Source organism: Manihot esculenta, chromosome 16 (genome assembly GCF_001659605.2).
Source record: "Manihot esculenta cultivar AM560-2 chromosome 16, M.esculenta_v8, whole genome shotgun sequence".
In the NCBI taxonomy this organism is placed as follows: Eukaryota; Viridiplantae; Streptophyta; class Magnoliopsida; order Malpighiales; family Euphorbiaceae; genus Manihot; species Manihot esculenta.
This window is the reverse complement of record NC_035176.2, coordinates 16,928,067-16,944,330: the sequence shown is the minus strand read 5'-3', so window position 1 is coordinate 16,944,330 and position 16,264 is coordinate 16,928,067. Positions and strand designations below refer to the sequence as shown.

Below are 16,264 nucleotides of genomic sequence, written 5' to 3'. Positions count from 1 at the left end.
GTTTATGTACTAGGCTGTTTGCATTAGAACTCACGAATATGATGCATTGTATAATTTACTGTTGATGTGGATGGATATTGGATGACCCACTAGCCCTCGAGATGTTATGATATGATATGATACGGAAAGACCAGGGCTTGCCCATTCTACGCGCCTGGCACGATGTAAGGGAAAGACCAAGGCTTGCCCATTCTACGACCCTGGCATTATGGATATGTTATGTTATGTTATGTTTAAGTGAAAGTCCTGAGGAGCTCCGTCGAGGGCCGGACACATTGGAATATGTAGAGGGTTACTGGTGACAAGTCCATCTTGATGTGAATTATTTGTATTGTGACGCATTTCATATGAGCATATGTTTATTAAACTATTTTTATGTTCTGCTCACTAGGCTCTTGTAGCTTATCCCTTTTCCCTAACCCCAGGTTTGTAAGGTCAAAGATAGCATCGGGAAGTCGGCATAGTAGCTGGTATAGTTCTTGTAATAGTATAGTGTGGACATGTAAATTTTAAAGGATTAGAATTGTGCTTGGCCCTAGCTTTCTTTACCTTTGTAATTCCCTGTTAACATGATCATTATGTAAAAGTTTTTATTATGAGTTATATTTGAACCAAGCTTGAGGCATGTGATGTTAACCATAGTAGAGCATTTGATGAGGGCTCTAGTATGGGTTTTATGTTTTCAGTATGATACATGTACAGATTGAGCTTGGTTCTATGGAAATAATTAAGTTTTTTTGTTATTATGTTCGATCATGTATAGGATTCTATCAGGTATACAGGATGTATAGTAGGCTTGCTACGGGTTCCGGCGACCTTAAGTCTATCTGAATTCTAGCGCCGGTAGCGGTCCGGTTCCCGGATCGTTACATTCTTGACCTTCACTTTAGACTTCCCTTTGTGTAGATTTGACACATAGGCTTGATTAGGCTCCCTAAGCCCATAATTTTAAAAGTTACAAGTGTATTTGGTTTATATGAATATGCTTGTGAACTTCCATTTGAATGATATAAGGTTGCTCCACACTATTATTGAAAATTTACCATATTGGAACCGTATCATTCCCTCATTCTTTAAAAAAGATTCGTCCTAGAATCTTGCTCATGTTCATGTCAGGAATGAAAGTTTTAGGAACCAATGCATCTTCAAAGATCTCCTCTTGAATAGGTGGAAATAGCATGAAACTTTTATCAACAACATGCACATCAAGAACAAATGAATTAGGCATAACAATGTTAGTCATAGAAAGATCCTGTGAATGTGATCCATTCTCCTCGACAACTTTCAAAGCAGCCCCATTTATCTCCTCCACCTCATCAATCATGTCCTCCCCATGTCCACATTCATTCATAACCTTTTTTATAAGTTTATTGATGGAATTTTCATTAACAACTACATTAACTTCATACATTACAACTTCTTTAATTTCAATCTCTATAGAAGTTGAGATTGAAATTTTAGCCTCTTCTTTTCTTTCTCCATCTTCCCTCCTTGCACTAATCTTGCAAACCTGTTATTTAAATCCCTATAATAGTGTGAAGGGATGAATCTCTGGCACATCAACTCTTCATCTCGGACTTGAGGCCTATTAGAATTAAGAGTTCTTTGAGGTATTCTTGTAGAAGTGAAAGCTTATGAGATTTTCAAACTCTCCATAGCTTTGGTCATCCTCTCAAGAGTCCTATAGAGCCTTCCAAACTCATCACCAACTGGCTTTTTGAAGAGCTTATAATCACTAGCCATGTCCAGTTTACTTTCATCATTACTATTCACTACATTCTTGTCTTTACTCATCCTACCTTAAATCAACAAAGAACAAAGAGAACTAGCAAATACGATATTAGAAATAAAAGCACTCAAGTGTTTGCACTCTTACCACTCTTTTGCTGATTTTTCAATTGCACTTCAGATCTAAGGTCAACTAACCAACCACAAGGTGCAAAAAATAGAAAGAAGACACTGACAACTTGGGATGTAACACACAAACAAGGTTTTATGCTACTTGAAATTTATTACTTAGAGTATAGACACAAGCAAACAATACTCTAGAAATGTCAAGAAAGCAAAGCAAGCTTAAACCAAGAATCAGAAACTTAGAATTCAAATGGAAACAAATCTGGGCAAAAAGTTTGAATTTAATTCACTTCAAAGCAAATTAAATATGAATCTATTTAAAAACTATCCAAAAAAGACAAGTATCAAACCCTACTAATAGGATCATAAAATTAAAATTTCACTCGACAACAGCACAATGGCTGAATTTATGATCTTAAAAGAAGGATTAGATACCAAATCAATTTAGATGTAATTACCTTAAATGTGCACTTTAGAAAATATGCAGAATTTCTTTTATCTCCCAATTTGAATTCAAGCGAATTCAAAATTCAAATTGATTCTCATAAATTTCAGCTATCAATTGAGAAAGATGAGGCAATATAGATGAAATAGGAAACATATCACAATTTCTAGCCAAATCAAGAAATAAAACAGAAATCAAGAAGCAAATCTCAAGTGTTCGGCCAAGAAGAATTCAGGAAAAAGATCTCACCAATTTCGGCCAAAAATCAAGATAAATAAGGCAATGGAGATTTCGGCCAACAAGAATAATCCTTGAAATTTCCTCTTTTTTTTTTTTTTTTTTTTTCTATTATAGATTTTGAATTTGTCTTCCAAAAAAGATTAAGTAACAATTCGACAATCAAGAAGGTGCAGCCATGGATACAAGAACTTCACCAAAATCAATAAGGCAGAATAAAGTAAAACTCAAAAACCCTAGAACCTAAGATAAATTAGAATTTACCACACTTTGGCTCTGATACCAACTGACGTGGAATCCTATAGTACAAGCCTCAAATCCACACACAAGTAGATATAGAATCCAAAGATTTGATAAACCCACCTCCTATAGCACACTACACTTAAAGAAGTTGAAACGCCAATGATAGAAGGATTTAGATGAGAATCCAACAAACGCCACAATGAATAGTTGATAAGTTAGCCAAGATTTTTGATGCAATTAATGAAAGCAAATCCTCACTCTCACTTAAAGCAATACATGCCAAAGGCATGAAGTAGAATTCTGAAAATTTTGATTAAAAGTTACCGCCTACAAGTATTTGTTATCTTTATATAGTAAGGAGAAAAATAAAACTCTAAGACACTCTTCTTTAGGCTTAACCGAACTACACACTAGGTCCAAATCCATTCACATACTAAAATAACACCTCAACTCATAAGTAATAAAATATAAGCCTAAAATATGGTCCAATACTCTAAAACTTAGAAGATAATATTATAGACAGAATACAAACTCAAACAAAGCCAAGATAAAGCAAGTATTTAAATAATAATACATAGCAAGTCCATCAAGAAATAGCTGAATCTTCACAAAAACCTTTCTTGATCTTCACTTTATATTTTCTTTTGTGTAGTTTTGACCATAGGCTTGACTAGGCTCCTTAAATCCATAATTGCAAGTATTGCACCAAATCTGCCCCATATGAATTGAAACACGTCTCAAGTATGCTTGGATCATATAAATATGATTTTAAACTTCCATTTAAATGATATAAGATTGCTCCACTCCATTGTTGAAAATTTACCCTATTGAATTCATATCACTTTGTCCTTTTCTAATCAGAATGGTCCCTTGCTATCAAAACTAGCTTATCTAGATTACCCTTATTCATCAAATAGCAGTGAAATCAATACCTATGTTAATTGTTCAAGTAAGAAGGATGGTCATTCAAAAGATTTTTTGCCGGATAGAAACGCTAAAAACCTTGATCACTTTGCTCTGTCCAGCTAAAACGTGAATGCCATTTATGACTCCAATGGAAAAAATGGCGTTTCAGATGCTTCTCCAGCTCACAAAAAGGATAAGATAGCTTTCGAAAGCAACGAAAGGTTGGAAGATAGCTCACCAATTACCTCAAATGTCAGCGGCTCTCATCGTATGGTGCATTGCCGTGAATGTCTTGGTTCCAAGAATCCCGGTGTTAATGAAAATGATATAGAGAGCGCAGGTGATTCTGAAGATGGGCCCTTTGATGACCAGTATGTCTACAGCCTATGCTTAGATAGTAATTTGCATCTCTCTGCATATAAGGCCTCTAGGCTTATTAAGCATAGGTCCATCTCTCAGCCCATTGTTGATTTGCTTGACCTATACCCAAAATTAGAAGCTGGTGGAAAGAAAAAAGGCATGAAAGTTTCTAATGGCTCTTGTCTATCCTTTGTTGTGACAGACAGTGAAATCGATCGAAAAAATGAAGATTATTTGGCCAAATTGACAAAAAGAAAGTGTTCTATCTCTCCCCTTTCTGAAGCGGCAAAGACTGTTTGCTTTGGGAAATCGCTTGGCATCATTTTCCATGGCGATGAGGCTTTTGGTTGAGGATTTCACCAATAATATTTCCAGAGACAAATCTTTATGTAGCAATGCGATCTAACAGGGCTGCTATGTGGTGATTTCTCATCTGGTATTGTGGTGATTTCTCATCTGGTATTCTCTGTGGTTGTATTTTCTCCTGTTTTTGAGTTTTTCTCAGTTTGCTTTTATTTTTAACTATTATATGTTAGTATGCCTGTGATTCTTTCTTGGAATGCAAGGGGTTTAGGAGGTAAATCGAAAGCTTCACACCTGAAAAAATTAATCTTCAAGCATAAAGTTGATATGGTTCTCATCTTGGAATCAAAATGTTGTAGTTCCTCAGTGCCTTTCTCTATTATAAGAAATTTTTGGGGTATGGCTAATTTGGATTGGGTAGGTGTGGATGTTGTTGGTTTGTCTGGAGGAATCTTATGCATCTGGAATAAAGATTATGTGAGCGTCTCTTGCAGTTTTAAATTCCAATCATGGATGCTTCTGTCCTGCCGCTTTTCTTCCCCGATTTTTAGTTCGTTCGTTGATGTCATCTATGCCCCTTGTTGAAAGCAAGAACAACAATGTCTTTGGGAATCCATTACTCATGATCTTACTAATTTGGCATAACCTGTTTTAATAATGGGAGACTTTAATCAAGTGTTAGACCGCTCGCAAAGATCCAGTGGTAATGCTTCTTCCTCAGGTGTTCGATTTTTTAAGAAAATGGTGGATGATCTCCTCTGGTTGATATAGATTTGTGTAGGCGGAAATTCACATGGCGTAATTCTCTTTCTAAGAATCGAATTGATAGAGCTCTTGTCTCTTTCCATTGGTTGCAAGATTTTCCTAATCTCTGTTTAGTTGGGTTGCCAAGGGGACCTTCAGACCATAATCCTATTTTGCTAATATCTGAGCTTGCTCTTGACTGGGGACCTAAGCCTTTTCCTTTCCTTGATGCATGGTGGTCTTGGCCTGGTTTTGTGAAATTGATGGAATCTTTTTGGAATGAAATTATGGATGTTAATCCCTCTACTTCTCTCGTAGTGAAACTAAAGCTGCTTCGCCAAAAATTGAAATCTTGGAACTCTGAAGTTTTTGGGTATGCTGATATTAATTTAAAGCAGATTTGCTCTAAGATTGATGAGTTAGAAATTGCTGGGGAGAACAGGATATTAACATCTGGGGAAAAAAAAGAATTTTCTTTCATTAATGGCTGATAAAGCTTCTTAGACTTCTCATTGTGAAAGTATTTGGAGACAGAAAGCTCGTATGGCTTGGTGTAAGTTAGCGGATAAAAATACAAGATTTTTTCATTTATAGTGTTTGAATCGATGGAGGAAGAATACCATCCTTAAAATCTCAAATGTAGATATGTCCTTTCATGATGCAACTTTAATAAAGAGGATCATTGTTGACTATTTTAAAGATCGCTTTTGTAAACAACGTTCTTTTTCTGATATTCTCCTTAATATGCCTTTACAATCACTTCCATCAAAATTTTCTGAAAGTCTTGAATTGCCCTTTTCTTTGGAAGAAATAAAATCGGTTGTATGGCAATATGATTCTTCTAAAGCTCCTGGCCCTGATAGTGCAAATTTCTACTTTTATAAATGGGCATAGCCTCTTATTAAGGAGGACCTCTCTAGGCTTTTTTATGAGTTTTTCACCAGTGCTTCTCTTTCATCTCCTACTCATGCCTCTTTTATTGCTTTGATTCTAAAAGTTATGGGTGCCTCAAGAGCAAATGATTTTAGACCAATATCCATGGTGTTTATAAAATAGTTTCTAACTTGTTGGCTGCTAGGCTTAAGAAAGTACTCTCTCTGATCATCAGTAAGAATTAATGTGCTTTTGTTTCAAGTATGCAGATTCTTGACTGTTTTCTCATTACTTTGAAAGTAATTGATTTTTCACAAGAAGGCTGGGAAGGGATATTTTATATTCAAATTAGATTTTGAAAAAGGCTTTTGATACTGTTTGCCAAAACCATCTAGACCACACTATGTCATGCATGGGTTTTGTGTTAAAATGGAGAAAATAAATATGGACTTGTGTCTCAAAGGCAAGAGTTAATATTTTAATCAATGGGTGCCCTTCAGAGGAATTCTCCTAGTAGAATGGCCTACGCCAAGGTGATCCACTTTCTCCTTTTTTATTTATTATTGCTGCTGAACTGTTAGATTTTCTTATCAATTCAGCCATCAACAATGGCCATCTTAAAAGTGTTGAGGTAGGTGCTGGAAACCATAGCTTCTCCATTTCTCATTTATGCTTCGCAGATGATACTCTCCTTTTCACTACCCCTCATACTGATAATGTTCTGGCAATCTAAAGAATCCTTCGTTGCTTTTATTATATTTCTTGCTTGAGTGTCAATTTCCATAAGAGTATGCTTTTTGGTATTGGTGTTGCTTCGGATGTAACTCAGGAAGCTGCTAATCTCTATTGCTGTAATTATGGTTCTTTACCAACAAGATATTTTGGTTTTCCTCTTGGTACTAATAGTAGAAGATGCACCACATGGTCACCAATAGTCCAAAATGTTGAAAAGAGATTGTCTTTTTGGAAAGGTAAAGTTCTCTCAATAGCTGGAAGGTTAACTTAGATCAAGTCATGCATCAACAGTTTGCCCCTTTATTATCTTTCTATCTTTAAGGTCTCCAAAAAGATAGCTAATAAAATTGAGACTCGTATGCGAAACTTTTTTTGTCTGGTGGTATGTCTAGTACAAAATTACACCTTATCAACTGGAATACTCTGATTCAGTCTAAAACAGATGGTGGTTAAGAGATTAAAGACATTAGTCTACAAAATCTGGCCCTTCTCTTTAATTGGATTTGAAGACTTAGCACTGACCAAGAATCTCTTTGGGGTCGGGTCTTAAAATCAAAGTATCCTTTTCAGGTGGATGGTGGGCTTGCTATAGCTGTGGGTAAAAAATTGTTCCCTATTTGGACTGACATCCAAAAATCTTTATCTATAAAGGGCGCATTTTTTATTTTGGAAAATATCTCCTTTGCTATTTGTAATGGAGATTAAATTAAGTTTTGGCATGACAAATGGCTTAGTGATACACCTTTGAAATTTATTTTTATCAGTCTTTTTAGTTTATCATTAGATCAGGATGTTGTGGTGGGCGACCTAGGTTATTGGATCTGGAAGCTCTTTTGGAAGCACAACCTATGGGAGTGGGAGCTTATCTCTCTAGTCACTTGCTTGCTGCTATTAGTAATGTGAATTTATGCAATTTTAAGCAAGACCGTTTCATTTGGAAATCGGAGAAAAATATGCTTTTTTTTCCATGAAATCTCTTTAAAAATATGCTTTTTTTTTTTTCTATGAAATCTCTTTAAAAATGTTTGCTAGCCTCATCTTGTGATATGAAGTTGGGTGTACCTTTTGTTTAGTTAGGTATTACTCCACCAAAAGTTGGAAATCTGATTTGGTTGATAAGTCATGGTAGATTATATTCAAAAGATTGTTTTTGTCATCTTGGTATTATTCCACCTGACTAGAATTTATGTCCGAGATGTGGTATGTTTGTGGAAACTATCTCTCATATCTTTATTCACTATTTGTTTTCTTGGAATGTCTGGGTATGGTTCCTTAGATGGTGGAGTTGTTCTTTTTGTGTTCCCATCTCCGTCCCATCTGTTTTAGTTGAAGGACAATTTTTAGTGGTTGATAAATTTCAAAGAAAATTTTGGGTTGCTTTAGCTTATGCAATTCTATGGTCCCTTTGGTTGGCGAGAAATGATAAAATCTTTAATGAGAAAGATGCTTAATTAATGAGTTTTATTGTCTTATTTTGCACCGTGTTTCTACTTGGATGAAGGCTCTAGATGCTGCGTGAGGCAAACTGGATTGCAGACTTCTTAGCCAAACAAGGTGTTTGTAGGCAAGAAGATTTTGTAGCTTGGTTATGATCTGTTTGTTTGTTGCTTAAGTTTTTTTATGTGCTTTATTCTCCTCTGTTTCCATAATTTTGTATATCTAGTTTTGGGTGTCTCGGTTTTACTTACTAGATTTTTTCATTTAGCATGTAAGTGTTTAAATTAGATATTTTGTTTGGGATTTGGATTAATAGTGCGTGACATTTTAAGCTTTTCATGAATTTTATATTAAATTATTCATTTTATTTAAAAAAAAACTGTTTTTGTTTTCGAGTTTGTGATCACAGCAAAACAGAAGTCTGTGACTTTTAGAGTTTGGGATTGGCTTTGGGTTATGTTTGACCAGTAATGTATCGTGACGAGAAATCCTTAACCTGTGCTATATTGAAAACCATTTGAACAGTAGTAGTGAGGACTTTTTGCTGTGTGGTTCCAATTCTAATACGTTACTAGTCAAATAATTGCATTGGACAGCTGCTGCAGTTCAACACCTATTTGGTGAAATACCCAAGACTCTAAAGTTGGGGACAAACCAATAGTATTTGCAAAGTGAGTTTCTAATAGTAAAGAGAGACTATTTATAATAGAAATAAAATTCTAATATGCAAAATTATAAAAATATTTAAAAAAATTTGTTAGAATGCAAAATTGACTCTCCAAACGATAGAATTTTTATATCGAATTTTGTGACAAGTCTACTGCTCTTGTCACACTTTTGAAAGTCGTACATCTTGAAATTCTCTTTCTGGAAAGCTATCATAAGTCTCTATCGAACGTCGACAGCAAAAGTTAGACCCGGTCCAAGTTTGCCGTAAAGTCCAAGACTAGTTGCTCCATGTCATTCACTTCCACTTGTAAAGAACTCGATCTCGAGTTGTCATCAGCAGGGTAGTACTGAAATAGATTCGTCACGTTAAATGTTTTGGAAATTTTCATTTCATGTGAGAGGTCAAGAGTATAGGCATTGTCATTGATCTTCTGAATGATCCGGAATGGACCAATCTTTTTGGCAAGCTTTTTCTGTACTCTACACGCTTCTTGTGTAAATAAACCATAACTTGATCACCGACATTGAAGGACTTGAAATGCCTATGTTTATCAGCTGTAGCTTTATATTTGTCATTGGCTTCTGTAAGACGTTATATCTGTTTAAAAACATCAACGTGTTGCTTTGTTAAGTTGCTTGCTGCAATATTGTTGTGAGAACCTGTGGAAAGGGCAATAAGATCAACTGTATGCGCTGGAACTTTTCTCTACACAACAGCAAACGGTGACATCTTTGTGGAGCTGTGGACAATACTGTTGTAAGCAAATTCTGCTTGGATAAGAGCAAAGTCCCAAACAGTTTTCTTGTTACTGCAGATGCAGCGCAGAAGATTGCTAAGCGTGCGGTTAATCACTTCAGTTTGTCCATCAGTTTGGGGATGGGCATCACTGCTATATAAAAGTTCAGTTCCAAAATGTTTCCATAAAGTTATCCAGAAATAAGCTAGAAACTTCACATCTCTGTCAGAAGTAATGGTCTTAGGGACGCTATGTAAGCGAACAACTTTATGGAAAAATAGTTTTGCCACATGAGAAGCATCATTAGTTTTCTTACAAGGAATGAAATGCGTCATTTTGGAGAACCTGTCAACAACAAGAAAAATAGAATCAGATCCACGTTGAGTACGTGAAAGACCAAGAACAAAATCTATAGACAAATCTTCCCAAGAATGTGCTGGAATAAGCAGTGGAGTGTGTAAGCCTGTATTCTGCGAATGTCCCTTCTGAGTTTGACAAACTGGACACTTCTGGACCATTTGACCCATATCCCTTTTTAATTGTGGCCAGTAAAAATGCTCCTCCAACCTAGCAATTGTCTTGTCACACCCCAAATGACCACTTAAGCCTCCTCCATGGACCTCCCGAATCAGCTTTTTTCGCAAAGAAAATCGAGGAATGCATAACATGTTCTCCTTAAAAAGAAAGTCATCATGTATCAAGAACCCATCAGCAGGCTGGTGAGTCTGGACTCTAGCTCATATATCAGTAAAGTCATCATCTGTAGCATACAAATCCTTTAAGAATTCAAAACTTACAACCTTCTGATTAACTGTAATCAACAGAGCAGTCCTCCTACTCAAACCATTTGCCACCTTATTACTATGGTCAGCCTTATGTTTGATGCATAATGAAATGCTCCAAAGTAAGCTGTCCATCGAGCATGCATTTTATTCACATGTTTTTGAGTTTTAAAATGGATCAAAGATTGATGATTTGTATGAATAATAAACTCTCGCCTCATTAGATACTGCTCCCAAGTTTTAAAAGCCCAAAATACTGTATATAACTCTTGCTTATAAGTGGACCACTTCTTTCTAGCTTCATTCAATTTCTTATTAAAGAAAGCAATAGGCCTTTTAGACTGTGATAATACTCCGCTAATCTCAACTCCACAAGTATCACATTCAACCTTAAACAATTTATCAAAATCGGGTAGAGCAAGAATAGGGGTAGAAGTAAGCTTATCTTTAATCTCTTCAGAACTATTGTTGGCAGCGTCAGTCCAAGTAAATTTCTACACTGTCTCTTTCTTCAAGCAATCTGTGATAGGGGCAAAGATGCTGCTGAAATTTTTGATAAACTATCGATAGAAAGTAGTAAGGCCATGAAAACTGCGAACTTTAGAAATAGTTGTGGGGATGAGCCAATTCTGTATTGCTTCTACCTTCTCATCAACATTCCTTCTGCATTAACAACGAATCCCAGGAACAGAACGCGCTCCGTCATATAAATGCACTTCTTAAGATTAATAACCAGCAACTTTCTTGCAATGTTGTTATGACTTGACAGAGATACTGTAAATATTTTTCTTCGCTGCAACTAAAAATGAAGATGTCATCAAAATAAACAACCATAAATTTGCGTAAGAAAGGATGCAAAACCTGGTTCATGAGTCGTATAAAAGTGTTAGGTGCATTTGTCAAACCAAAGGGTATAACCAGCCACTCATACAAGCCTTCCTTAGTCTTGAAGGCGGTCTTCCATTCATCTCCCTCCTTGATCCGGACTTGGTGATAACCGCTTTTAAGGTCAATTTTAGAGAAGACTTTAGATCCGGATAGCTGATCCAGCATGTCATCCAGTCGTGGAATAGGAAATCAATACTGAACCATAATTTTGTTTATGGCCTGCTATCCACGCACATTTTCCAAGTCCATCTTTCTTTGGAACTAATAGGACAGGTACTTCGCAGAGACTAATGCTCTCCCGAATATGCCCCTTCTTCAGTAATTCTTCAACCTGTTCTTGGAGGATTTCACTCTCCTTTAGATTCATCTTGTAATGAGGCAGATTCAGTAATTTTGATTCAGGAATGAGATCAATCTGTTGTTGGTTATCCCACAGAGGTGGAAGCTTGGATGATTCCTCCACTATCTTAGGAAACTCTTTCAACAGCTTTTTGACGGGTGGTGGTAAAGATGGTGCATCCTCCATTGAACCTTTTGCTCTCACTAATAAAGCCAATGTGCCTCCAGATTTCTGAACTGCGCTTGATAGCTTCTGCACTCCCGTGGAAATAGCAACAACATTCTTCCCTTCCATTTTAGAATATTTCGCACAACCGGAAGGCAAGATAGTAATTTTCTTTTGATTCCACGTGAATATGTATGAATTCTCCTTCCCCTTATGCAAAGCATCAACATCGAACTGCCAAAGGTGACCTAGCAAAATTCTACAGTAATCTATATGCACAACATCACAATTGACAGATTCAGTATAAGATTTACCAATCAAGATAGGCACGCTGCAAATTCCGTTGACCTCAATTATCGAACCTTTCTTAATCCATCTGATTTTGTATGGCGAAGGGTGCAGCTGTGTAGGCAACTGCAATTTCTCCACCAATTGCTTAGCTATCAAATTCTCACAACTGCAACTATCTATAATTAGCCTACAAATTGCCTCTCCTACTCGACACATTGCCTGGAAAATCTTTCTCCTTTGCGTCTCATCCTCATGTTTTGTTAAGCATAAGATTTTCTTCACCACATAGGTGACCTCTCGATCTTTAGAACCAGCAATAGATCCGTCATCGTCATCCACTTTCTCGTCAATTTCAGCCACCTGCGCAACTACATTAACTTGTCAGTGATCAGTATTAACTCCTCTACGTTCTGAACAATTATTTGATCGATGACCATATTGCCTGCAGCAGTAACATATGTCTCTCGTTGGCTTCTAATAAGGATTGGTTCTGCCTCCTTTATCTACTGTAGTGGTGATTGCTTTTCTTTTACTGTCTCTCCTTTCTTTCATAGTATTTTGAGGATTGCTAGAATTTACAACCTTAGAAGGTTGTCCGTTGTAGTTGCCTCTGTACTGCTACTTTCTTATCAAACTAGAATTTCTGTAATTGAAATTCTGGTTGCACTGCTGTCGTGGCTGCCAATCAACACACTATTCTGCCCTTTTTGCCATCTTAATGGCGTCTGCCAAGATAAAAATCACAGCTACTCCCATCATACAAAGAATTTCGTGATTCAGGCCCCTCTGATAATGAGCAACCTGCTGGGCTTCGTTCTTATAGTTTTCACACCTCGCTTGCAACCTCAAAAACTCATCGGTATATTCATTCACCCTTTGATTCTCCTGTACACATTCATGATACCGGTTATACAAAACCTGAGCGTGATCGCTAGGCAAGAACTGTTGTTCAATCATCTGCTTCATCAACATCCAGTTTCATATGGGTTTCAGCCTCCTCCGATAGCGTTCATTTTGAATTGAATTCCATCAGGCTACTGCACCTCTTTTAACTTATAGGCCACAATCGGAACCTTGTGATTCTCTTCCACGTTCATAACTTCGAAGAAACGTTCAACCTCTGCCAGCCAATCAAGAACAGATTACACATCCAACGAGTCAAAAAAATTTTGAAGGTCTATCTTGATCTTGTAACCTTCCTGATAATTCTATTGGAGATTTGTAGGCATAGATTTGGCGACCACAAGATTGGCGACTGGCTGGGGTGTGCGGCGGCGGCGGGTTGGTGGATTCCTTGTTGCAGGGTCAGCTGTCCGATTATCTCCTTTAATTCTACCAAAGATGCCTCAATCGTAGCAAGTCGCGCCTCTTGGTTATCTGTCATGGTTGAACTTTGTTCTGATACCAATCTGATAAAGAACTAATTAGACTCTGTCAGGAGTTTTAACTAATATCATTTGACTAAGACGATATAAGAGAAAAAATAGGCCGAAAGACGAACAGTATTATTAAAATTCTTCAAATATTGCAAAGTGAGTTTCTAATAGCCAACGGAGGCTATTTATAATATAAACAAAACCCTAATATGCAAAATTATGAAAATATCCAAAATATCCAAAAAAATAATTAAAATGCAAAATTGACCCTATATCGAACTTTGTGACAAGGCCTGCGGCCCTCGTCACACTTTTGAAAGTCATGCGTCTCGAAATTCCCTTTCTGAAAAGTTATCATGGTTCTCTATCAGACGTCGGTAGCAAAAATTAGGTCCGGTCTAAGTCTGCTGTAAAGTCTACGACTAAATAGAAAGTAAGGTTCGGTCCTGCAGACAAAGTGATAGGATTCTTTCAAAACGATCCGCTAATTGTCAAAATCCTTCTAAATAGGTATGAAGGCAAGTATTGGTGGATATAGGTAGTTCTATTAATTTTCTCATCCTAAATATTTTTAACAAGTTAGGCTTGGATAAAAATAATCTTGTCAAAGTTTTCTATACGTTAGTAGGATTAGGAAATAAGATTGTAGCAGTACTGGACACCATCAACCTCCCCTAATGTTGGGTGACGAAAAATATAAGCGGGATCTGTATGTAGAGTTCACGGTGGTAGATTGCATACAATGTGATACTCAACCGCCTAGTTCTAAACTGCTACGATATAGTTATTAATATGGGTGCTATGTGTCTTAAGTTACTAACTCTAAGTATCCCATAGTCCGAAGCAACCCGAGGTTAGTCAAAAAAGGTTGCGGAAGCCCCACAAAAAGCCTCGGGAAAGTGAAAATATCCATCAACTTGCTAGAGAAACTAGAATCTCACATAAATTAAATCCAGCTGACCCAGTAGAAGAGATGCATCTAAGTAAGGATAAAAAGGTACAGTTCGATATTGCATTAACTTGTTAAACAAAGAACCGTTTAATAGAATTACTAAAATGTCGAGTGACTATTTTTGGTTAGTCTCCAAAAGATGTAACAGGAGTGAACTCGACTCTCATTACTCATAAGTTGTCTATTGACAAAGCCATCAAACTAGTCCAACAAAAGAAAAGAAAGTTCGCACCGGAGAGGCAACAAGTGATCAAAGAAGAGGTTAACAAGCTGTTAAGTGCAATGTTAATAAAGGAGGTTTAGTATCTCACATGGCTCAGCAATGTGGTTTTGGCGAAGAAGGCCAATAGGAAATAGAAAATGTGCATGGATTTTACTGACCTGAATAATGTATGTCCAAAAGATCATTGTCCATTATTATCTATGGACATGTTAGTAGACTTAACCACAAGTCACGCAGTGATTTTCTTTGTTGATGCCATTTCAGGTTACCACTAAATCATGAGGACATTGAGAATAGAGAGAAGATCGCATTCATTACAGATGAATGAGTTTTCTGCTACAAGGTGATCGCATCCGGACTAAAAAATGCGGAGGCGACTTATCAAAGGCTGGTATCAGGCATCTTTAAAGACATAATTGAGTCAATAATCAAAGTGTACGTAGATAACATAGTGGTGAAGAGCCGATTCTTGAAAGACCATACAGATGATATCCAAAAATTCATTGACGTACTAGACAAGGCAGGTATGAAACTAAACCCTAAAAAGTGCACCTTTAGGGTGAGAGCATGGAAGCTTTTGGGATATATAGTTTCAAAAAGAGGTATAAAAGCGAACCTTGAAAAGATTGGTGCCATCCAAAATATGAAAGTGCCTAAAACCATTAATGAAGTACAAAAGTTAAATGGGCGAGTCACAATCTTGGGTCGGTTTATATCATGATCAGCCAAAAGCTATCTCCCATTTTTTAAAGCTTTTAAAGACAAAGATAAATTTGTGTGAGGGAAAGAATGAGCAGAGACATTTGAAAGTTTGAAAACCTTTTTATCATCTCCTCCATTGTTAAGCTCGCTTATTGAAGGTGAGGTTTTATTTCTATACTTGATCAGTCTAAATTTAGACCATTTTATCATGTTGTTATTAATGTTAATTTATATTTTTTCTGCCTAATTTTGTGATTTTGATTTTATTTTGCAGAAAATAGTGTAAAAGGTAATTTGGAGAAAATACTCTTAAAATTGCGTAAAAAGGAACAAAGGAAAATAAGCTTATTGTCCAAGTCAACTTGCAGCTGAAGTGAAGATAAATAATGAAAGAGCCAAATAAGGAAAGTGCAGTAGTGAAGATAAATAAGAAAAGCGCAGTCAGCAGAATAATTTGAAATTCAAATTTCAAATCTTCCTTCCTTTATTTAAAATGTGAAGACACCTCAGCATTTAGTTCTGCCTATTCAGGAAGCCAAATCTCAAGAAGATGCACTTGCCTCTCAAGCATTCAAAATTTGAAATTCAAAATTCAAAAGGAGGCTTCACCTGACAAGCAAACTTAGAGCAACACTCTTCTCCTCTTACTTTGGGATCAAGCAAGCTGCACGCCTATATAAGAGCATCAACAAGCATCGGCCACACTTTTTTCGCATCTCAGATTCGGCGCAGGCTTCCCTTCTCCTCCAAGTCAAGCCATTCGGCCATCTCTTCTTCTCCTCTTTCTTTTTATTTTTGGTTTTGTTTCAGTCATGAGTGGCTGAAACCCTTTTTTCTAGTTGAAGATTGATTGATACTTTAGTTGTTTTATGGATTGGAGATCTGAACACACATTGTTTAACTTTTGTTTTTCAATATTCATGCAATCTCATGCTTAATTTCATTGTTGCTTTGTTATTTTGATCAATATGGCCAATTGATTCTTGATTGCAAAGTAATAAA

The 16,264-nt window shown here is 36.5% G+C and overlaps 1 long non-coding RNA gene across 3 annotated transcripts; it reads left to right on the top strand.

The window, feature by feature from the left end:
- Positions 1–3,583: 3,583 nt before the first annotated feature.
- Positions 3,584–16,149, top strand: LOC110604078. Of its 3 annotated transcripts, XR_006348965.1 has the most exons (3): positions 3,592–4,131; positions 4,248–8,254; positions 15,537–16,149. It is a non-coding gene; the product is annotated as an uncharacterized LOC110604078 (long non-coding RNA). The 3 variants fall into 3 exon arrangements; XR_006348966.1 differs by lacking the exon at positions 15,537–16,149 and having other exon boundaries at positions 3,584–4,056; positions 4,248–5,787; XR_002486202.2 differs by lacking the exon at positions 15,537–16,149 and having other exon boundaries at positions 3,584–4,131; positions 4,248–5,787.
- The last annotated feature ends 115 nt before the right edge of the window (positions 16,150–16,264 follow it).